Source organism: Budorcas taxicolor, chromosome 21 (genome assembly GCF_023091745.1).
Source record: "Budorcas taxicolor isolate Tak-1 chromosome 21, Takin1.1, whole genome shotgun sequence".
Classification (NCBI taxonomy): domain Eukaryota; kingdom Metazoa; phylum Chordata; class Mammalia; order Artiodactyla; family Bovidae; genus Budorcas; species Budorcas taxicolor.
Genome location: NC_068930.1, coordinates 24241091 through 24257903, shown reverse-complemented (window position 1 = coordinate 24257903; position 16813 = coordinate 24241091).

The window sequence follows — 16813 nt, the reverse complement described above, 5'->3', positions numbered from 1 at the left end:
GTGCCCTCTGTGTAGCCCGGCCTTTGCACAGGGTTATCCCACAGGGGTGCCCTTTCCCCAACCCCACTGAGCTCCTGGCTCCTCCCACCAGCTCCCCAGGCTTCCCTGAAATTCCCCCAGTTCCCAGTGCTTCCCAGCTCTCCCTGGCGGCAGGGATGTGGGAGGGCCTCCTCCCTGGCCTGGGGTCCTCATCAGATTGCACCCTGCTGCCCTGCTCAATGTCTAGCACAGCACAACAGAGGCGCTCCATACAGAAGGGGGAAGACAGGACTGGGGTGGCTCCTGCCTGAGGCTTCCTCCCGGGCCAGGGTCAGGTGCATGGCGGCGGCCCTTCCTCAGGAAGCAGGCTCCCGGCCGGTGTCTCCCTGCCCCCAACAAGCCAGAGGAGCTTCCCCTTCCTGAAGCCGGCTAAAAATAAAATACCCCAGAGAGGAATTTTAGCCTCCTTGAAATGGACACTAAAGATTAAACTATTAAGCTTAAAGTAGGGCTCTCGTGGAAGGGGTAGGATGGAAGGAAAACCTCTGGAATAGGCTGGGGGTTGTGGGGAGGGGGTGGCTAGCCCTGATGGAGAGAGCTCACCCTCCCACCCTGCGTTGGAAAGAACACTCAGCTGGGAGTCAGGCAGCCTGGCCTCAAGTCCCAGCTCTGTCACATACAAGTGACTAAGCAAAGTCACTTCTGCATCTCAGTTTCCCCATCAAAGAATGGGGGAGGGGGACTTCCCTGGGGGGTCTAGTGGTTAAGACTCCGCATTTCTAATGCAGGGGGGAACCCAATGCAGGGTTTTATCCCTAGTCGGGGAACTCTAAGACCCCCCCATGCTGCATGGCATGGCCAAAATAAATAAATAAAATTAACTGGACCGCCAGGGAAGTCCTCAAAGAAGCAGACGTTTTGGATGAAAACCACAGACCTGAGAGATTTCTCCATTCTGGGGTCCCAAATTCATCAAAGGTTTGGGTGATTCTACATCAGGCTCTAGAGACTAAGAACTCATTTGATCAGTCCAACAAATAATTTGCTAAGTCCCTGGTCTGGGTCGGGCCCTGTGCTTGGAGATGAAAGGCAATGAGGTCCCCCGTGGTGTCCAGAGGGGACTGCTGTGCCCACTGCAACCCCCCTGCCTCCCCGTGTGGGGAGCCTCACTGCCTTGGAGCACAGCGGCCCATCTGACCCAGCGTCCAGCAGTGCCCAGCAGCAGCCCTCGTGTCAGCTGCGGGCTTGAGAAAACAAGCAGCTCAGCACTTTTTCCAGACTTCCCCAAAGGCAGGGCCAGCAGAGGGGAGGGACTGGCCCTCAGTGGCGGAGCCTGTGCTGGGACTTGGCCTGGATTCCGAATTCAGATCTGGACTTTGCCCCTTTCTGGCTCAGGCTCATCCTGTCATGCCCTGAGCCTCAGTCTCCTCATCTCTGCTGAGAGGGAGGTGATGTCTGAATCCTGGGGTGCTGAGGACATGAGATGAGTATGTCGGCAGAGATGTCAGTCCCTCCCCGTGCTTTTCTCCCCCTCAAATCCTATCTAATTTACTTTTAATTGGAGGATAATTGCTTTACAATGTTGTGTTGGTTTCTGCCATACAACAACATAGATCAGCCCTAAGTATCCAGATGTCTCCTCCCTCCCACCTCCCCACCCCATCCCACGCCTCTAGGTAGTCACAGAGCCCCAGGGTTGAGCTCCCTGCATCATATAGCAAATTCCCACTATCTACCTGTTTTACCCATGGGGATGTATATGTTTCCAGGCTGCTCTCTCCAATCATCCCACCCTCTCTCTCCTTTCTACAAGTCTCTATTGCATCTCTATTGCTGCCCTACAAATAGGTGGATCAGTGCTATTTTTCTAGATTCCGTATCTCCTGTACTTTTCTCCAGGCCCCAGTCCCTGGCAGCACCCCTCTTCTAGCACCTGAAGGGAATGGGAACAAAGAAACCCATAACACATCACTCTATTGGCAGATGAGGGCTTCTCAGGTGGTGCAAGTGGTAAAGAACCTGCCTGCCAAAGCAGGAGACGTGGGTTCGATCCCTGGGTCAGGAAGATCCCTTGGAAGAGGAAATGACAACTCACTCCATATTCTTGCCTGGAAAATCCATGGATAGAGAAGACTGGAGGGCTATAGTCCATGGGCTCGCAGAGTCGGACACGATTGAGCACACACACACTCATTGGCAGACGAGCGCCTGCCTATAGAAGCACGTCTGGGGCGGCCCCTGACAGGGAGGGTGGTCATGTAACATTCCAGCCCTGTTAGGAGGACCTTCTAAGAGCAAAAGGGCCACTCCCAAGGCTCACACCAGGAACCCAGATGCAAGCTGAACCTGCCCCCGGCCACTGTGCATCCCCCTCCCACAGGGACAGGCTGGTGCTTTACTCTGGGGCTGAGGACTACAGCCTGTGCCTGGGTGTAGAAGGGGACCTGCCCACAGCCCTTGCTCTCGAGGGGTTTGTGCCCAAGTGTGGGGACACAGAACTGCCAACAACTAACCACAAACGTGGTGATTGAGTGCTCAGCAAGTCCTAGGCAAGCCTTTTAATCCCAAAATCAACCCCGCGGGGGTGGGCAGTAGCGGGCACCACACTCCACGGCCTGGGAATTCGAGGTGTAACTAGCAAGCTCAAGAGTGCCCTGGCAGGGACTTCCCTGGCAGTCCAGTACTGAAGACTTTGTGCTTCCAATGAAGGGGGCATGGGTTTGATCCCTGGTTGGGGAACTAGAAGACAAAACAGTGCCCTGGCAGCGAGGGCAGCACTGGGTCAGCACCTGGGCCCATCCAGGCTCAGTACCTGCAGCTCCGCCCCGCCATCTGTGCAACCTGGGAGGTCACCTCTTGGCTCTGAGCCCTCCCTCCTCAAGCTCCCGTGAGCCAGCAGGAACGCATGGGCAGACCCAGGACCTGCTCCTGTCTGGCTGGTCCAAGGCTCCAGCTGGACTGGGCTGCCCTTCCAGGCAGCCAGAGCCCCTCTCTCCTTGGGTATCCACTCAGAAAGCACTTCTTTCTGGGAGCCTTGATTGATGTACCTGCCGGTCAGGCCCCTGCTTAACCGACACATATCACTCTGTAAACACAGGCTGAAGGGGCTGAGTGTTCACTGGGGCAGCCAGGCAGGCTGTTTGTGTGTGTGTGTCTGTGTGTGTAGGAGGAGCTGTGTTTGTTGAGACAGAGGCCCAGAGAAAGAAGAGAGAGGGAATCTAATTCTCCTGCATTTTACACGCGTGTTTGTCCGCCTATCGCACATGGGGCCGGGGTTGGGAAGCTGGGGGCTTCGCAACGCGGGTGCCATCACTCCTCCTCCTCCTGGGCCATCTTTTTGTGCTTCCCCCGCCCCAGCTCCTTCTCACAGGTCACAGCCCTCCTGTTTTAACATCCTGGCACGGGCTGCCCAGGGCAGGAGGTGCACCCCATCTGTGCGCCAGGGCGGGGTCCCCACACCGCAGGGCCCCTCTTGTCATCAGCCTGGGCCCTCTTGCGGCACGTGGGTTCTCAGGGAAAGGCCTCTCTCCCAGCCCTTGTGCTGTGGGCTCAGAACAAAAGCTCTCTACAGTGTCCCGGAGAAAGGGGAACTCAGACCGCCCTGGGCTCCGCACTGCCTGGGCTGTGAGATGAAGGGCCACCAGGGGAGGGGATGCGGCTCAGCCTCCTACCAGGACACCCTGATCCCCGGGGTGGAGAGAAAGGGAATGGAAAAGGCAGGGAGACAGAGGAAATAGAATCACTGCTTAATTGTAGTGTGAAGACCTGCAAGGGGAATTGCGGGGAGGGGGGCCACAGCAGAGAGAGGGGGAGGGAGAGAGAGGGAAGGAGGGAGAGGCTGTGGAGGCCAAGAAACAAAAGCAGGGGAGGGGAGGGGAAGGAGGCGCTTGCAGAGGGGGAGGGGACTGTGCCAGTGACACCAGAAGCCCAGGGCTGTCCTATTTCCCAGGGCTTAGCATCACCCCCTCCCAGGCCAGCCCCTGGGGAAAGACACAATCTCATTTCCGGAGGCCCAGCAGGAGGCCTCCCCAGCCCCGGCAGGGCCCCAGCAGGGCCCCCAGAGCTCTCACTGCTGCTTCATCTATTGCTGCGCTAAGGTCCCTGTAAAACACTGACACAAGCCTGTCAAATGCATTAATGAGTGACTTGCTCGGTGACCCTGGACAAAGTCACCCGGTCCCTCGGGGCCTCAGTTTCCTCATCTGTAAAATGGGCACAAGCAGCTTCTTGGAACCTTGAGGGCGGGTTAATCCTTGGCTTACCTGCCTGCCTTCTGGGGTCCCCTCCCCAAGACGGGAGCCCACTTCTCAGCCACGCTGCTTTAAAAGCTCCTTTCCTCTCATGGAGACCCCACCTTCATGCACCAGGGGAGGGTCACGGAGCTCAGGGCCACCAATGTCCCTGGGAACCAGACAGTGGGGCAGAGCAGTTGAGGCCTGGTCTTGCTTGGGGCTGGCAATACAGGAGTCATTTGAAAAGGAAGAACCAACAAGACTTTGTGACCATCTGGCTATTCTTTGCCTCACTCTTGCCACCAGGACATCTCAAAAACCAACTGAAGACACAGGAATGCTCCGGGGCTTTTGCCCAGTCTTGGGACGTCACTTAGTACCCTGTGATCTATTACCCTCAGGATGACTTTTGAGGGTCTGCTCCCTGACACAGGCCCCACAGAGCCCTGGGCTCCTGCTGGGGAGACAGGTTCATCCCTTCGGTACTGCAGCTGAATCACTGACTCAACACACCGGCCAGGCGCTGGGTGCCATTCTTGGTTGTAAAGATATAGTTGTTGCTGTTGTTGTCAGTTCCTAAGTGGTGTCCGACTCTGTGCGACCCATGGACTGCAGCCCGCCAGGCTCCTCTGTTCATGGAATTTTCCAGGCAAGAATACTGGAGTGGGTTGCCATTCCCTTCTCCAGGGGATCTTCCTGACCCACGGACTGAACCTGGGTCTCCTGCATTGGCAGGAGGGTTCTTCACCACTGTGCCACCTGGGAAGTCCGAGGATATGGTAAGAAGCATAAGTTCCCACACCAGGGGCAGCTGCTCTGAGCAAGCTCAGTCTAAAACCTGAGGCACCAGGAACTTTGGGAGGTGAAGCACTGGGCTCAGGTGGGTACAGGTCCCCCACAGAATAGCCGCTGGATCCTGAGGCTGAACTCTGAGTGGCAGGGACAGGACCAGTGTCTGTGCCCAGGGAGGAGGGTAGGGAGTGTCAGGTATGAAAACCACTGTTTAAAAAAAAAAAAAAGCCACTCATGGGACTTCAACTTAGAGCAAAACCACCCTTTTTGTTTCCTCTGTTGTCCCCTTCTTAAGGGTAAACCCTGCTCACATCCCATGAAAGGAAAAGGAAGCGAAAGTACAGGCTGGAGGTTTGTGCAAACCTCAGGGCTCCTTGCCACAGTCTCACTTCTGTCCAGCCCACAAGGTCTCATTGGACTCTGGAGCTGATGAGGCGGCTGGGATTGGGGTGGGGTGGCCCAGGGGGAAGTGTCCGAGGCTCTTCCTTATAGGAGTCTCTCTCTGCCTCAGCTTCCCCTTTTTCCTTGGACAGATTTGCTAAGCTCTGGCTCCAGAGGTCAGAGTGGCTGGGCCACCAATACAGGGCCACCAACCCAACACAGGAGGGCCCGATGAGGAGAAAGGACTGGTCCAAGGTTACACAGTGAGATGCTGGTGAAGCCCAGAAGCCCATCTTCAGCCAAAATCTACCTGACCCTCTTTTAAAGCTTCCTGTACGTCTGCATCTTACACACACACACACACACACACACACACACACACACACACACAGTGCTGTTTCCTACCTCAGGGCCTTCGCACGGGCTGACTCCCCTGGCAGGACTTGCTCCTTCCCTCCCACTGGGTGAATACCCCTTCTTTCTTTAGGAATCAGGCTTCCTAGGTGGCTCACTGGCTAAAAAAAAGAAAAAGGAAAAAAAAAAATCCACTTGCCAATGCAAGAGGCATGAGAGACTCAAGTTCAATCCCTGGGTCAGGAAGATCCCCTGGAGAAGAAAATGGCAACCCGCTCCAGTATTCCTGCCTGGAGAATTCCCTGGAAAGAGGAGCCCGGTGGGCTACAGTCTACAGGGTCACAAAGAGTTGGACACGACGCAGCCCACACGGCACACAAGCAGGCATGGCCTCCCAGGAGATACTCCTCTGCCTGGGGGCAGGGCGAAGTCCTCTTCCACAGCCTGGAAACATCAGGTTAATTTTACCTGTGTCTAGGCTGGGTGCCCAGTTGTTTGGTCAAATAGCAATCTGGATCTTCTGATGTTGTGATGTCATGGTTGATGTGATTAACATCTACAATCAGCTGACTTTAAGTAAGGCAGATTACCCTCCTTAATATGGGCAGCTCTCATCTAATCAGTTGAAGTTTTCAGAAAAAAACCCTCAAAGTTTCCCCAAAGAAGGGGATTGCATATCACAGAAATCCTGCCTGGGTCTCCAGCCTGCCAGCCTGCCCTGCAGATTTTGGACTTGCCAGCCTCCACAACCGCATGAGCCAATTCCTTAAAATAAATCTCTCTCTCTCTGTGTTCTCTCTCCTGCTGGTTCTGTTTCTCTAGAGAACGCTGATACAGCTGTCGCGATTCACAATTGTATCTGTTGATGGGCCCTCTCCCCCACCAAAGGTCCACCCTGTAGGAGGGTGACTGCAGGGGACTGTCCGGAGAGAAAGACACCAGGCTCCTCTGTCCATGGGATTCTCCAGGCAAGAATACTGGAGTGGGTTGCCATTTCCTTCTCCAGGGGATCTTCCCAACCCAGGGATCAAAACTGTATCTCTTACATCTCCTGCACTGGAAGGCAGGTTCTTTACCATTAGTGTGACCTGAGAAGCCCCAGAAGCGTTAGTCCACTCAGTCGTGTCCGACGCTTTGAGACCCCATGGACTGTAGCCCACCAGGCTCCTCTGTCCATGGGATTCTCCAGGCACAATCTTGGGCCCTCTCTCAATTCAAACTCTTCCAAGGGCAGAGGTCCTGGCTTCACAGGGTCCAATTGGCACTGCCTGATGAGAGCACCGGTGCCTGTGCCAGTTAAACCAGAATCTCTGCTTCTGGGGCCTGGATATCGCGTTTCTCCAAATCTTCCCAATACACTCTGATTCTCAAAATGAATTAGTAAGAGCTGATGAGCACTCACATGACCTGGGCCTGAGGGTGAATGAAGAGTGCCCTCCCATGGATGTTGTGACGCCTGCACCTGATGGGCCCTTCCTCCTCACTCTGAGGGGTCCCATGCCCAGGCCAGGGCCCCCACACAGCACACCCATGCCTACCACCACAGGTGGTTCATACAGGAGCTGAAACCACCGGTCTGCTTCTTCTCACATCCCAGATGGACTTAGGCCATGGACGTTCCCCTCTTGGAAGCACAGCTATGCATCAAGCCTTACACTCTCAAGCAAACTCTTCATATACAAATGCGCATGTGAGGTGGAATAAGGCCAAAACTCAGGAGCAGTGACACTAAGCCAGCTGGAGCCAGCCCTCCGAGGAAGAGGGGGTGAGCATGTCCGGAGAAGCAAGGCCATGCACTCCTGGGGAGTCCTGGTTCCTGAAAGGGGCCAGTCCCTGCCGCCAGCCTGGGGACCCTCAGTCACCCTCTTGTCCTGAGGAAAACTGAGTGGGTTCCTGATTCTTGTAGAGCGTGCCTGTGACTCTTTGCGACCCCATGGACTGTAGCCCGCCAGGCTCCTCTGTCCATGGGATCTTCCAGGGAAGAATACTGGCGTGTTCTTGGTTGCTATGCCCTCCTCTAGGGATTTTTCCTGACCCGGGGCTCCAATCCCTGTCTTCTGCATCTCCTGCACTGGCAGGCAGATTCTTCACCACTGAGCCACCTGGAAGCCCTTCTAGAAATGAGCCCAAAATAACAGTGCATCTAATTAACTGCCAGGAACAAACAAAGCTGCTTACAGAGCTGCCTACAAAGCACACGGCATCCTCCTCGGGTACAGGGGTGACGTGTGCCTCTGATCCCAAGTCACTGGGGCCCTAGAAGGCCATGGGCTAGGGTTGCTCCGGCCTGATGCCTTGCTTGCCACAAAGAAAGCAAGCTGGGTTCTCCCGCAGCCGGAAAGTAGCCTCGCTGAAGACCCCTCATCTTCGAGGCTGGTCTTGGAATCTTCATCAGTAGGGTTGGAAGGGCCTTTGGGGACACTCCTGTCCAATGCTGTCATTTGACAGATGTGGAAACTGAGGCCCCAAGGCTCCCACCCCACAATGGGCACCAAACTGAGAGCTCTCGATTCCCAGTGCATTTCCATCGACAGCAAACATGGCAGCTGCCCCACACACTCAGGCCCCCCCACCAGGCTGTTGGCTGCATCAAGTCCAGACATATCACTAAAGGCTGTAAGAACTTGCTCTATTGGCCCTTGCTTATGTGGGAACTTCATAGCACTGCTTGTCCCCTTTGTCATCACCCTCCAGCCATGTGGCCTTTCCTTATTTAACAGATTCACATGCTGTTCCCGGGGTCTTGAATACTCTCTTGTCCCTCAGCCTCCAGCCTTCAACTCAGGCATCACTTCCTCAGGAACCTTCCCTGCCCACCCTTCTCCCCAGCCAGGTCTGGTCCCCCGAGTTCTAAGGAGTTACAAGTTTACTACTTTTCTTTCCTGGACTTTGCCACAATTTTTAAGGACAGGTCTAATTGTGTAATCATTTGCTCAATGTCTGGTGCCCCAGTTAGATCACAGACTACGAGAGGGCAGAGAGCATGTCCGTGAGCCCCCGGTGCAATCCTCGCAGAGCACACATCTAGGATGGATCACTGCGCCTTTCGAGAATATCCATTTCAAGTGTGAAGAAAAAAAAAAAAAAAGAGAGCCCCTTGCCGAGCCCCGGGTGGACACCCCCAGGTCTGTGCTTCTTTTCCCTGAGCTCCAGGACTAGTCTCTTTTCCCAGGAGAAGGAATGGCAGGCTTCATGTTTCTGCAAAGCTCTGTGTCTTTTCTCCAATTCCAGAAGCAAAAAGCAAGTCTATTCTTGAAACAAGGACACTCATCTGGACCCAAAGATCACCAGCGTAATGTAACAGGGAAAAACAAACAAAACTTGGGCTCACAAGTTCACGGACAAAGATAAGAATCACAGCTGAAGGAACATCGGGAGCCTTTATTGGGCTTGACCTTTGTCAGGTCCTGTGATGAACACGTGCAGTTTCCAGGCTTCCAAGCAGCCCTTGTGGGGAGGAGAACCATTTCCATTTTACAGCTGTGGAAACTGAGGCTTAAAGAGAGGCAGTCCCTGATGGGTAGGGCAGGGCAGACCCCAGCTGCAGGGCAGGGCAGCCCCAGGGCCCAGGCCCAGCTCTCTCCACCCTGCTACCTTTGGGTGGGGATGAGCTTTCTGGGTTGGCTCTTATTTCCTTGCCAACCTCGGTTTCTCCACGCTGGGGCCCGATTCGGACCTGGGAGCCCCTCCTGGCTTCCCTTCCTCCTCCCCAGCCTTGTCTCAGGCCCCTCCCGCACTGAGCCCTCAGCCTTCTCCATCCGTCTTCCTCTCCCTCCTTCTGTTTCCGTGGCAACCCCATCCTCTGCTCTGCCACTCGGTCCTGCGTTCCCATCTCTTTCTTTCCTCTTTCATCTCTCCCCTCATTGCGGTATATAGCCCAAATCCCCCTTCGTCCTTTGCTTCTGGTCTCTAGTCCCTTTTACTTGCCTTTTTATCTCTTTCAATATTCTCTTGTCATCTCAGGGCGACATTTATTTATCTCTTGCTAAAAAGAAAGAGAGAGAGAGGGAAGAGGGGAGGGAGGGAGTGAGAAAGGGAGGGAGGAGGGAAGAAGAAGAAAGGAGAAAAAAGAAACCCTATTTCATCAGCTCCAGCCATCTTTCTTTCCAAGGGCTAGAGTCAGACAGATCCCAGAATGGACCCCCTGCTTTGCCACCATGCAGACCCTCTACTGACCCTGGGGAAAGAAATGGCAACTCACTCCAGTATCCTTGCCTGGAAAATCCCATGGACAGAGGAGCCTAGCGGGCTACAGTCCATGCGGTCGCAAAGAGTCAGGCACGACTGAGCGCCCACGCAACCACAGGGAGGAAGTAAACACAGGTGGGGGGTGTCCAGGGGACGAGGGCTCACTGGGAGAGGGGGCACCCTAGGGGGCTTGGCCCTGTTTCTCTGAGGTCAGGTGAGGGGAGGCACCAGAGGCCCCTTCAGGAGAGAACAAGGCTGGACCCAGACTCAGGGTTAAGCTGGGCCCAGCATCCCTTTGCATCCCTGTGCCAGCAGGAAATCACTGCAGTTCAGGAAAAGTCCACACATACGCTGCCCGACGTCCCACACCTCCTCCAGGCCCCACCTTGCCTCGTGTGCACATATGCATGAGACACAGGGCCTGTCCCAGTTTGGGGCCCACAGCGATACTGAGGTACCCAGCTCCCCTCACTCCAAACACGACAGTGAGATTCACAACCACTCTTCATAATTCACTCTTCCTCCTGATCCTAAATGGTTTCTGAGCAAAGGCGGCACCGACTGGTGGGGACTCTCTGGCGCACATCTCCAACTCTGCAGTTTTTTTGACCATGCCAAGCGGCATGCAGGGATCGAACATGTGGCCCCTACAGTGGAAGCACAGAATCTCAGCTACTGGACGGCCAGGGAAGTCCTATCTCCACAGCTGAAGACAGAAGTAAGGGTTGTCAGTTTTTTCCAACTTCTTTTTAGCTGCCATTAGTTGAGCTGATACTACCTTCCAGGCGTGCAATCCTAGCCACCCCAGGGAGACAGGCATCTTTATTTTCATTTTACAGATGAGCGAGCTGAGGCTTGGGAAAGCCTGTTACTTGTCCAAGTCACCAAGCCAGTAGGAGGTGAAGGTGCGATCTGAGCAGGTTACAATCATGTCCCTTTTTCTTTTCTTCTTCCTGTGTTCCCAGGAGGGAAAGGTCATGTGACTCCCGGCCCAGACACCCCCCAGTCCCTGCCTTCAACACAAGAGAAACAGATTTACCACCTAAAACAAAGCAAGCTGATCATAGCCGGGCCCCAGTGTCTCAAAGTGACAGAGAAAACACGGGAGCTGGTGGAAAATGCTATCAAGTCCCCTGGGAAACCAGAGCCACATGGAGAAGAAAGGGGCCCTGGACCCCTTCGGGAGTCCACAGGCAGCTTGAGCGCCTGCTGAAGCTGAACTGTGTTGTGGGCCAGGGAGGAAGTATTGGTGGCCACGAAGTTCTGGGGCTCAAAGGCCCTTCCGGAGTAGCTCCCGCCTGCCCTGTGTGAGCAGCTGGCAAGGCCCGGCCTCAGGACGCAGCAAGGCCCAGTGATCCAGGCCTGCCAAGCCCAAGTAGGTGTCAATGACATGACCTCTCTGTTTCTCCCCTAAAAGGCGGGCTGAGCACATCAGGAAAACCAGGCGCAGGGCCAAGGAGGAAGAGATGGGCAGCAGCAGACGGGGAGGGGAGGCATAGAAGGACAGCCCAAGACTTCTTCCCCAGTCAGTGGCTCAGCCGCTAAAGAGTCCGCCTGCAATCCAGGAGACCAGAGTTCGATCGCTGGGTCAGGAAGATCCCCATGAAAAAGGAATAGCTGCCCACTCCAGTATTCTTCCCTGGAGAATCCCACGGACATAGGAGCCTGGTGGGGTACAGTTCATAGCGTCACAGGGAGTGGACACGACTTAAGTGACTGGCACACAGAGGGGAGAGGAACCCGACTCTCGGTCTGGCAGGCCCAGCCTGCACCCCCATCTCTGCCACAGATGAGCTAGGTGACCTTGGGCAAGTTCCTCAACCTCCCTGGGACTTGGTTTCCTTGTTGTAAGACAAGGAATAGTGACATGAAAACGATCCACCACACACTGAGCCCTTCCTTCAGGCCAGGCTTTTTTGCCTGATGAGATCACGGGCCGAAAGCATGACTCCCTTTTTTCTTTTCCCTTTGGCCACACCATGCTGCATGTGGGCCCTTAGTTCCCTGGCCCTGAATTGGAAGTGTAGAGTCTTAATGAATGGAAGGCCAGAGAAGTCCCAAGCGTGACATCTTGAAACAAACCCACGTTACAGAGAAGGCAACCAAGGTATAAAGGAGTAACTCACCCAACTCACCTCATCTAGGATACACACGAGAGGAGTAAGTGAAGCTTGGGTTTCATTCTTGAGTCTAACTTAAGTGCTTTAAAAATTTTTTTATTTTGGCTGTGCTAGGTCTTAGTTGTGGCCTGTGGGATCAGCTGCTGTGTATGGGCGCTAGTTCCCTGACCAGGGATAGAACCCAGGCCCCCACACTGGGAGGGCAGAAGTCTTAGCCACTGGACCACCAGGGGAGTCCCTTAAGTGCTCTTTAAGGCAAAGGAAAGAAGGGAAATACAGGTATCCGTGGGGGATAGGCTCCAGGCCCCCGGTGGAGACCAACACGTGCAAATGTTTGAGCTCCTTACATAAAGTGGGCAGTACAGTCAGCCCGCCTGTGCCGTGTTTGATAACAAGACTGGTTGCACACAGTAAGGACTCGATTGCCAGGAGCTGTTGCTGCTATTATCATTCTATTCCTCATCCACAGCCTGGGCCAGGCTGGTAATGGCGGCTGGTGGGAAACACAGACCCCATTCTCAGGGACCTCACATTTTGGTTTCAGAGATAAGACGAAGAACCACGAAACAGAAGAGGACAAAAGCACAAAAGGCATGGGATGCCACAAAAAGACAAAGTAACTTTGCTTTTTTTTTTTTTTTAAAGGTGTCAGGAAGATTCTTCCAAGTCAATGGGCACTTTGGGAGTCAATGGAGACTCCACTGGCTCTGGGGTCCGGCTTCACCACCTTATATATTGGTTCGGGGGAGCCTCAGGCCCCTCATCTGTGACACAGGATCCCAGTTTCCACTTCCCAGAGCTGAGCCCATCGGTCCAGTGAGCATGATCTACGGGGGGCAGTATACAAGAGAGGGGCCGGGACAGTCTAGGAAGAAGAGAACCGTGCTCGGAAGCCCCCACCCGCCTCCCCATCTGTTGCAGCGAGACATGAAGGGAAGGGAAAATGGCAGAAGAGCAGCAGGCAGAGAATGTGCCGAGGGCCGAGGACGGCCGAGGAGGGTGGCCTGGCTGCAGAGCCCTCCCCTCGCTCACGGCAGCCGGCGTGACTCATCCCGGGCCTCCAGCCCAGCGGCGTCCCTGGCAGCGTCCACCGATGCTGCAATCAACATTGATTTTGCAGTCACCCACACACCCAAGTCGAGACCGGATTTATGCCAGGAGAGGAGTAAAGAATGCCTCTCTCATTCACGTAATGCCTCCATGTATCTCCGGAGGGGAGGGACAGCTGGGGAAACATTCAGCCCAAGAGTGTACACACACAGACAGGAGACGCACGCGGCTGTCCACGCAAGTCATCGTCAGCGGCAGTGCTGTGCCAGCTCTCTCCTTAGTCACCTCACGACCCACACTGTCACGTGGTGAGTTGTGGGTCAGAACCCACGTGAGGGGTGGACGCCTGCAGTCCAGCCAGGAGGATAAAGGTGGGGTCAGGGGGCAACCCCGAGACACGCAGACGTGAGATGAGAAGTTCAGGGCAGACTGCGGACAGAAAGCAGGGGAAAGAGGCTGGAGCCCCAGGACAGGGGTGAGGCAGCCAGTCCTCGAGGGGTCTGTACGCTCCCAGGACTAGTCGGGGCTGGGGAACCTCTCACCTGAGGGAGGAGAGGTGGGAGGAGGACCAGAGGGCAGAGACCAGAAACCTCTGGGGTGGCCTGGCCGGAGGGCAGGCGGGTCCACAGACATCAGAGGAGAAAGTGGCCAGGGTGGCCGGCTCAGCCCAGAGTGCATGCCAGTTTCCTCTGATCTGGATCATAAAGGATGACACTGAGGCCCTTCAGAGCAACAGTCCCCATCTTTGGCACCAGGAACTGGTTTTGTGCAGGGTGGGGTAGGGCGGTGGCGTGGTTGGTTTCTGGACAATTCAAGTGCGTTACATTTACCATGTACTTTATTATATCACATCAGCTCCACCTCAGACCATCAGGCATTAGGTCCTGCAGGGTGAGGACCCCTGCTTTAGAAAACCTCACCTGCAGAGTGCTAAGCTGTGGACCACCTGTCCCCAGGTGCTAAAATTCAAATGCATGCGGTACGTGACGCAAAGGCCAAATGAGTTTAGTGGAGGCGACTATTATAAACCAACCAAACGTCTGGCCTTCACCAGAGGTGTTTGCGGTGGACTTGAGGGTTTCCTCTGCACACCACCTGCTGTGGGGATAGCCTGTGGCGTTGAGGTTCCTCAGAGAGGGCCGTGGTGACGACCGAGGGCGGCAGGAGGGCCTGGAGTGAGCCAGGCCACTTTCCGGTTGTGAGCCCGTGGGGCAAGTTGCTTCATCTCTCAGACCCTCAGTTTCCTTAAGTGCAAACGGGAGGGACGGCTGCCTTTCCTACAAGATGGCTGAGAGCATGTGAGTGAAAGTACCTGGCACAGGTGCTATCATCTGATGAAAGGAAATTCTCTGCTTTACCCTTGCAATATATATAAACACACTATGGGATTCACTCACAGCCCCCAAATATTTGATATTTTCTTTTGAGTTCAGTCATTCAGTCGTGTCCGACTCTGCGACCTCTATGCACTCTAGCCAGCCAGGCTCCTCTGTCCATGGGATTCTCCAGGGAAGAACATTGGAGTGGGTTGCCATTCTCTTCTCCAGGGGATCTTCCCAGGGATTGAACCCACGTCTCGCGCATTGCAGGCAGATTCTCTACCGCTGAGCCACTGGGGAAGCCCAATACTTTCTTAATATCACTAAATATATCTGCAGTAAGACCTACAAAGGAGTGGTAAGTGCACGAACATTTGGAAAAAGCAGCTACTATTTTGAGGGACAAAAAGTAACCAAATCAGGTACATGGGGAAAGATGCTGGAACTGAATCCAGCATCTTCAAGGAAGTTTCCAGCTGCAGCTTTGAGCCACACAAGAGCCCCTGGGTTGCTGGACAGGGGTGGGGTGAGGGTCTCTTGGGATGTACCATGAAGCCCTGGGGAGGTGGGAAGTCCTTTCCCGGTGCACCTGGAGAAGCCCTTGTCAGACACCAGATGTTTTCTCTTTTCTAAAATTTCACAACTCATCGGGGTGGCTCAAAAGACCAAATTTCTGGGAATTCCCTGGCTGTCCAGTGGCTAGTGCTCTGTGCTTCCACTGCAGGGAGCCTGGGTTTGATCCCTGATGGGGAAACTAAGATCCCTCAAGCTGCACAGCACAGCCCAAAAAATAAACAGATAATTTTAAAGAGAACATGCTTCTAAAAGAATGACAACACCCAACTCTCCTCTCACCAGAATGTAGTGTCTCTTTCTGGGACCACTGGGCACATTCTTAGTCTCAATGTTACCAGCTGGGATGACCCACACTCAGCAAACAGCCCCAACAGGTCACAGGGTGAAGGGGAGTGTCTAAGGTCCCCCAGGCTGGCCTCGATTCCTTGAAACTAAAATGTCCCGGAGGCTTCTTGGGTGAAGACCGCGCATATGCACACGCACACGCACACGCACACGTGTGTGGGCCAGAGCCACGGGCCACACTTCCTCCTGCATTGTGGCCAGGACTATTCAGGGTCCTGGTTCAGGAACACGCGGGGCCTCCTCTGAACACCCCCAGATCTGAGTGCCAAAGCGCACGATGAAGCAAGTTCTTTTGGGACCCAGAAACACAGGTCGGGCAGCGAATAAGCACACCTGCTCGCCCAGGCAGAGCCCTTGACGGTTTACAAAGCCATTTCCGGGCACGATGCCACTGGGTCCTCCCTGCCCGGACTGAGCAGCCGTCTGTATGGGCAGCACCTGTGTAGGCAGTGTTCTTATTCTTGTTCAACTGGTGGCATAATCCTGATGTTAGCAGACTGGCTGGCGGTCCTGAGAACTCCAGGGCCAGCCTGTGCCAAATCTAAGAGCGTTATCTAATTTAATGCTGACCACAGCCTGCATAGCATACCACGTACTCTGTGTGGGGCTTACCAGGTGGCACTAGTGGTCAAGAATTCGCCCGCCAATGCAGGAGACACAAGAGATACAGGTTCGAACCTTGGGTCGGGAAGATCCCCTGGAGAAGGAAATGGCAATCCCACTCCAGTATTCTAGCCTGGAGAATCCTATGGACAGAGGAGCCTGGAGGGCTACAGTCCATGGGGTCGCAAAGAGCTGGACATGACTGAGGGACTAACTCTCCTCACTCGTCACTATATAGCCAATTGTGTTAGTTGGGTACCCAGACTAACTCTGTCGGATTCACGAACAAACTGGACTTAAGGAACACACTCTCGAAACGGAACTTATTCGCGTGTAGATTTACTGTAATTTAAAGACAGGCTGAGAAGTGCTGGTTTAGAGCTGAGACTCTGGAATCTGAAGGCCTGAATTCAAATCCCACCTCTGCTTCCTCCCATCCCCTCGACTCGCTCCTGACTAAGTGGGGCTGGGTGCCGACAGGACCTGCCCTCAGAAATGAAAACATGTCAAGTGTGAAACCAGCAGCCTGTTTGCTACTACTATTAGCATCCGGGAATTGGCCTGGGGCCACAAAGCGACTTCCTAGAAGAGCCAGCTCCTTGTGCCAGGTCTTGAAGGGAGGACTGACCGTCGGGCCCTCTACCACCCTGGAAAAGGGGGTGGCTGGGGGCTCCAGGAAACCTGTCTGTCTCTGAAGCCTGATCACCTTCTTGCCTCTGCCAGGAGTGAGCTGCCTTCCTGGGCTCCCCTTTCATCTCCAGGCCAGGTGCTGTGGGAGCCTTAATGGGGTGTAAGGAGATGTTCTTGCTCAAACTGGAAAAACCCGATGGGCAGCCACTCGCCCTGGCAGGTGTGAGTTTGGCAGAGGGTAGTC